Source organism: Macrobrachium nipponense, chromosome 35, assembly GCF_015104395.2.
Source record: "Macrobrachium nipponense isolate FS-2020 chromosome 35, ASM1510439v2, whole genome shotgun sequence".
Taxonomy (NCBI): Eukaryota; Metazoa; Arthropoda; class Malacostraca; order Decapoda; family Palaemonidae; genus Macrobrachium; species Macrobrachium nipponense.
Genome location: NC_061096.1, coordinates 58,387,281 through 58,394,399, shown reverse-complemented (window position 1 = coordinate 58,394,399; position 7,119 = coordinate 58,387,281). Strand labels below are relative to the sequence as shown.

General features: G+C 37.6%; 1 long non-coding RNA gene across 1 annotated transcript; it reads right to left on the bottom strand.

Annotated features, from left to right (window-relative positions):
- Positions 1–2,670: 2,670 nt before the first annotated feature.
- LOC135208256 (uncharacterized) lies at positions 2,671–7,119 on the bottom strand. Its single transcript, XR_010313143.1, has 2 exons — positions 7,064–7,119; positions 2,671–3,232 (listed from the first exon to the last, which is right to left on the bottom strand). It is a non-coding gene; the product is annotated as an uncharacterized LOC135208256 (long non-coding RNA).

Here is a 7,119-nt window from a genome sequence, read left to right as displayed (position 1 = left end):
CACAGCTTAGGGAAACGGATCCTACATCACTGTTACTTCCGGGCGGTGAGGATTTGTGGATTGATCTGCCGGCAACCTTCTCCGTGGGGAAGCTTAAACCGTATTGTGCGATCACTTTGTTCAGTGAATGCCTTCCAGGCTTTCGGATGCTCTGATCCAAACAGAATTCGATGCTAGGACATGGCTTGCAAGGTCTCTTAACTCCTTGGTGATGATTGAGACCGCGGCTCTTGAGTAAGCACAGGAGCCGCTGTTTAAGGTTATCGCAAAGTCGTTACTTCTGAGCATGCAATGCGATCTGTACGACTTTACTGTGGCTAGGAGGAATTGTAGGAAGCATGTCCTAGCCGAAGCAATGATCAGGCATGAACCTAATATGCTTCTGGCTTCTTCAGTTTGGGGTGCAGATCTGTTCCCGCCCTCGGTCGTCAATGAAGTTCAGCATGAGGCAGCTCGTTTGAACCAAAGTATCAGACTTCGTTGGGGTATTTCACATAAAAGGAAGTCGAGTCTTCCTCCTCAAGTTCCAAGGCAAAGAAGAAGCCTAGGAAATTCCAATCATTCCAGGCACCTCAACAACAACCCTAGGTCCAGGCAGTCCCGGTGCAGCAATTGCCACAGCCTTCGACCTCTAAGGCGCAGCCTCAGCAACAGTTCGTTCTGTTTGCTCATCCTCCTCATCAGCCAGCTCCGACCCCTTATGCGGTGTCACCTGCCTTTAACCCAACTACGAAAACCAAGCATTTCAGCCATTTAACAGGTTTGGTAGAAGGGGCAGGGCAAGAAGTTCCTTTCGCCAATGAGCCGGAAGTAGAGCCTCCGGCCGGGCTAGGGGTGCAAGAGCAGGCCGGGGAACCCGCCCCTCAGCATCTCAATGAGGATTCATAGGTAGATGGAGGCTGTACCACTTTTGACATCAGTGGCGGTTCAGAAATTGGGCACAAAGCATAGTATCCAGAGGCCTAGGCTGGAGTTGGATCGAAGGTCCTCCTCCACCCAACACCTTCTATCAGGAGCCAACACAGGAGTTGGTAGACTACTCCCAGGAACTTCTCCAAAAGGGAGCAGTGTTGAGAACGAGAAATCTGAAGTTTCAAGGACGCTTGTTCAGTGTTCCAAAGAAAGGCACCGACAAGAGGCGGGTGATCTTAGACTTGTCCCGTCTAAACTTGTTCATTCGCTGCGACAAGTTCAAAATATTTTCTTTCTGCGTGTTACTTACAGTATAAAACTTTTTGTGGCCTTTATTATAACAAATGTCTAATATATGTGAAGGATAGCATAAATCTTGCCCTATTTTTCTTATGTATTCAATTTCTTGATCCAAATATTGTGGACTGACAATGCGCAATGCTCGTAAAAACATAAAGGAAAAAATTGATATTTTTATGTTAAGATGGTGGCCTGAGAAGAAATGAACATAAGTTAAGTTGTTAGTCGGTTTCCTATAAATACTGAATTTACATTGAAATGGTTCTCTATGTATCAAAACGTCTAAGAAAGGGAGGCAATTGTCTTTTTCTAATTCTAGAGTAAACTTAATCGATGGTACCTGGTTATTTAATTTAGAGAGTAAATCATTTACATCAATACCGACAAGAAGAACAGCTAAACAATCATCAACATAACGATACCACTTTACAGGAATATAAATGATATTAGGTAAGTAGCGTTTTGCAAAGAATTCCATGTACAGGTTTGAGAGTAATGGTGATAAAGGATTTCCCATTGCCATGCCAAAAATTTGTTGATAAAATTCACCATTGAATATAAACTTACAATCACAAATGCACAAACTCGTGAGTGAAATAATGTGACTTATAGGTAAAGGTAATTCATGATGAGTTAGTTCATTACTAAGGTATTCTAAAATAGAGTCTATAGGGACTTTAGTAAAAAGAGAACATACATCAAAACTAACGAATCTATCAGTAGGGCAAAGAGCCAATTTTGTTTAATTTATCAACTAAATCTAGAGAATTATATATATGAGAATCGGAGATGGTTCCAAGTAACGGGGACAAGATCTTAGGTGATATATTTCGAAAGTTTTATTTATGAAATTGAACCACAGTACTGATAATAGGCCGCATAGGGTTATTTTCATTGCGTTTTGACTAATCCGTACAAGTAAGGTAGCGAAGGAAATTTGACTGACAATTTGCCTAGTAGTTCTGTTTTATCTTTAAGGATACTTTTCACTATGCTATTGAAGCTTTTTATGACTTGATCAAGGGATTTTTTGTTAGTTTTTTATAAGTCACATCATCATCCAGTAGGGCTTGCATACGTGATATGTAGTCAGCTTTATCTAAAATTGCACCCATTGTTTATGCTTGTTTGGGAAGGTTTCTTATCTTCCAGGTGTGTCGGATTCTAGGTACTAATCTCTTTATAATCCCTATCTGTCAGTTATACGAATCTTCTTGTATTGTCTTTTCTCGTATTTATGTCAGTCTCTGCTCAGTAAAGGACGTTTAACGTCAAAAGATCTTGCAGATCCTCCTTCATTTATTTTTCCTTCGTGGCATGTATCTTTATATATATTTGTATATATATATAAAGTTAAACACAATGAAAGCTGCAAATCCACCATCATTCATCTGAGGTAAGTGAACTATATTTTTTCCCAAAAGATAAAAAAAAATGTGCTGTTAATCAGTAATCATACAAGTATTTTTCTTTATTTTCTTGTAAATCACTACAATGAAATACATAATACAAATTGCAGTTTTGATGTACAATATTTTCTTCATTTAGATCAAATGAAAGAGAAAGCTATCTGCTGACTACAAATTTGGTCTACACTGAAAATTAAATCCTACTTTGTGATGTGAAACACATCTGAATCCACCGTGGTAAAATTAAAAGTTTCCTTTTAATGAACTTGAACAAAGTGTCCTGAATTCAATTAACCATATTACAGCAAGCACATTAAGACTTTAGTACAATTTTCAATTATTGACTTTCATGTAAACACAATTCTTGGTTATTACTCTCCTGGAAATAAAATAAGTTATTTTTCTTGATGTTGGCAGACAACAAACTATAACAGAGAAATATGAGACAGTATGAATGTCAAGGTCACCAGTGTGATACAGCAAGTCATTAACGGGATGATGATGATGATGATCTAGAATATCTACGGCGTCTTGGTGGTGTACGAGATCGGGACCTCCTACGTGGCATGGGTGAACGTCGACGCATAGGTGGTGGTGAACGACGACGCATCCTGCAAGAAAATATGCCACTGTTTTAAATAAGTGTCAAACAGTGTAAACTATATTTTTCCACATACTGTACCTTTTGGAATATCAAGCTACGGTGGGAATGGGAACATGTTTGTACGCGACAATTTCTAAGAGCTTGGGTAAGGTGGATTTTAGCCTAACTAAAACAACTGAAATAAATATTAGAATGTTTCAAGTACTAAATTTCATTGTATACAAGACCTTTAGTCAATAGAATTAAAAGTATGCGCATATAGTCAACTCTCAATGAACTGGACCCCATTAATATGGACATCGGATATGACGGCCACCAAACAGGGTCAGTTGATTTAATCAAAATATGTAATACGCTAACTCAAGGAATAAGAGATCAATCCCCCGGGTGCATGTTTGCTGATGATATTGTGTTATGCAGCACCAACAGAGAGGTAGTGAAGTCAAAACTAGAGCAATGGAGGAAGGTACTGGAAGACAAGAGAATTCAAGATCAGTATAGAGAAGCCTGAATACCTAAGTTTTAATGAAGATCAAGACTCCGAGATTAGTTTGGAAGGGACAAATTTAGCTATCTTATAGTTCAACTATAGCTGATGATGGAAATTTGGATGCAAAAAGATGTCAATTGTCTTGTGCGACCGCAGATTCACATAGTGATTAAAAGATGAGTGTACAAGACAGTAGTGAGACCAGCTCTGATGTATGGAGCAAAAACATGGCAAGTAAAGAGAGTGCAAGAGAAGAAATTGGATGCAGTAAAGATGGAAATGGCTCAGGTGGAGGTGTGGATTAAAACGAATGAATAAGAGGAACTACTAAAGTCATAGAACTATCAAAGAAGGGCCGAGAAAGAGGACTGCAGTGGTATGGCCATGTGATGAGAAGGGATGAGTGATATGTAGGGAGCAAATTGATGCAGATGGAGGTGACTGACTGATTGATTATGAAATTTAGGTCTTGAAAACGAAACACCGGAACCCATCAGGATGAAGATGGAGGTGCCTCGTGGGAGAGCAAGAAGACCGAAGTGAAGGTGGATGAAAGTAGTTAAAGAGGATCTGAGAGACAAACAAGTGTCAGAGGATGATGCGTTGGACCGAGCCAGGTGAAGGAAAGCTGTCAGAAGCATTGACCCCACATAGAAGTGGGGAAAAGATGCAGAGAGAAAAATGATTTAAGAAATGTATACTACAAAGTATGTAGTTAATTTTATTATATGTTTTGTAAAGCGGCATAAGGTTGAGAGCACTGTTGTTTGTTTATAAGTCTGTCTTTTGTTTGTTGTGGTCATGAGCTGGATTGGGCATGTAGCAGAGTGGGAACAAGGGTGTAAATTGTGTAACTGTTGTATTTTGGTCGGGCTGGGAGTTTATTCAAGTGGTAGCAGAGCACAGTTAGTCAGAAATGGACATATCTGATGGTAAGCATTTGGGAATAGAATGGCAGTGGCGAAAAGAATGTCCAAGATTTAGCGGGATACAGGGCGAGTATAAAGGATCAAGAGAACAAGTCAATGATTGGTTTGTGGTGTGTGGAGAAGTGAAATATCCGGGGATACGGATAACAAATGTGCTTAAAAGATGAGGCTTTAGAAGCGACAGAAGGGATAGAGATATACTTAGGGATAAAGAGGGTTCAAAAATAATCTTATCCAAACCAGATGAAGCGTATCTAAAAGATAGTCTTATGGAAAATTACAGCAAAATTAAAAATTATTTTAAAAAAGAAAGAGAATCTAATGAAAAGATTTGAGATTTTATAATTAGGTATGAGAAGGCAGAATGAAAAATCAATAGAGCAATAAGGAGAAGCATGCTTGAAGGAAAAGCAAAGGGTTTCCAAATTTTAGAACATGCAAACTTCACAGCCAATAAAAAACATATGGTATTAGCAGCTTGTGGTCAAGGAAAGTTGGAATTTAAAACAGTGTCACAGATAATGAGTAGAATATTTGAGGGATTAGGGAATGAAGAGGAAGATAGGGAAAACCAAAGATATTAGGAAAAATGAAATCAAGATTGAGGTGGAGGAAATCCTATAAAAAGGATACCAAAAAAGCAAAAGTTTTAATATATAGGAGTAATGGTAGAGCATAAGGAAAGTAAAATTTGTCTTAATCAGTGGCAGTATATAAATTCCATAAGAGAACCAGAAGCTAGAACATTTACAGGTAACAGAATGTTATGACAGGAGTTACCAGAGAATAAATCAGTGCTACATACTATGCCTGAAATATATGGTGTTAGTGAACGAAGTAAAGTTTTTGAAGAAGCAACGACTCAAAATATGAAAAAGCTAACAACATAATGGGAAAAGTGATAATAAAGCGAGCTGGGAGAAATTATTTATCGGAAAGCCTATGAAAATGCTTCATTTGGGAATACATATTACTGTTGGTTAAAACTGACAGTAAAACACTAATGACTGCAAGTTTTAAGAGATTAAAAATTGGTAAAGCAGCAATAAGAGAAACATAGAATCTGGAGAAATAGAGGAAGTGAGATGGATAAGAGGAAAGCATCAAATTGCTGATGTATTGACAAAGGTAGGAGTTTCAGGGGAAAACATCAGAAATTATGTTGAGGGTAAAGAACTGGAGAATAATGGAGATGAGAGGAGATTAGGATTAGAAGAGGTTGGAGGGGAGGGAGAATTAGATACATGTGAATATCAGTGAGTTTTATACATTTAATCAATTTGTTATTTTTATTTTCTGGGTCAGTGAAGTAGGTATATGTATTATACATTTAAGAAATGTATACAAAGTATGTATGTGGCTAATTTTCTTGGATGTTTTGCGAAACATTCTCACCTCATGTTTGAAATGGCACAACGGTTATTGTGTGAAGCAAAACACTTTCTCCTAGTTGTATGCCCTTCTTGTTCTTGGTTTAAATCTTACTTTTCCACTCGGGATTGTTAACTACATGTCCAGAGTTTTAATTAATAAATTAGTATATGCCTAGTCACTGTATATCACTAGCCTCACTGTATCTACAACACTACAAGGCTCAAAATAATTATTGACTTAAACAATCAAACCCAAGAAAGAAAAAAAAAAAAACAAAAAAAAAGGGGGAGGGGGGGTGAAAGTTTATATTTTGCTATAGTGAACACCTCTTGAGATACTATTTCCCATGTTCAATATAAAGAGCTTACAACTCTTGCAACGTCTGCATGGCCACCTTTCCTGTTGTATATTTTTCTTGGATTCCTTTCTAAACAATGCAAGCTTTGTTTTGCATGCACAAATTTCCAGTGCTCTACTATCCACTCCACCCTACCTTATATTAACCACTCACATGACCACCTCTTCTGATTCTGCTGTTAACACTAGGTCCTACAGCGGCTCATTTTCATTCTGCATTTTTTTTATCATTACTCCAATAAATAAGGGCTTACTGCTGATGCATGATGGACACCTAAATAAAAATTCTTCTGATATATTCAAGATCTTGTGTAATGGAACAATGACATCACTTGCTTGTCTCTTTGATATCATCTGCTTTGGTATGCCCATCTAATTACTTGTCTTTGCACATTTAATGTGTGACATGCAAGGCACACTGTAAGTGTGACATCTACCTCATTTATACTGTACTTAGTAAGTTTGGGAAAAATTTATCATCCTCCTAATTATTGGTCGATTAAACAATATGAAACGAATGTTTATATCCAACAAATTAAATAACTGAAAATATATTTTCTGTAAATGTTTCTATTCTAAAATATCATAAAAGTGCATATTTTGTCACCTATTTCAGCCTGCCAAAAGTATTGCATATGTAAATAAAATAATCAAAAGAATCCTGATTTTTTGGCCAACTAAAGGTTACCTTGGAGGCGAGCGCCAACGAGGTGGGGGACCTCTTCGCTGCATCATAGGCATTGG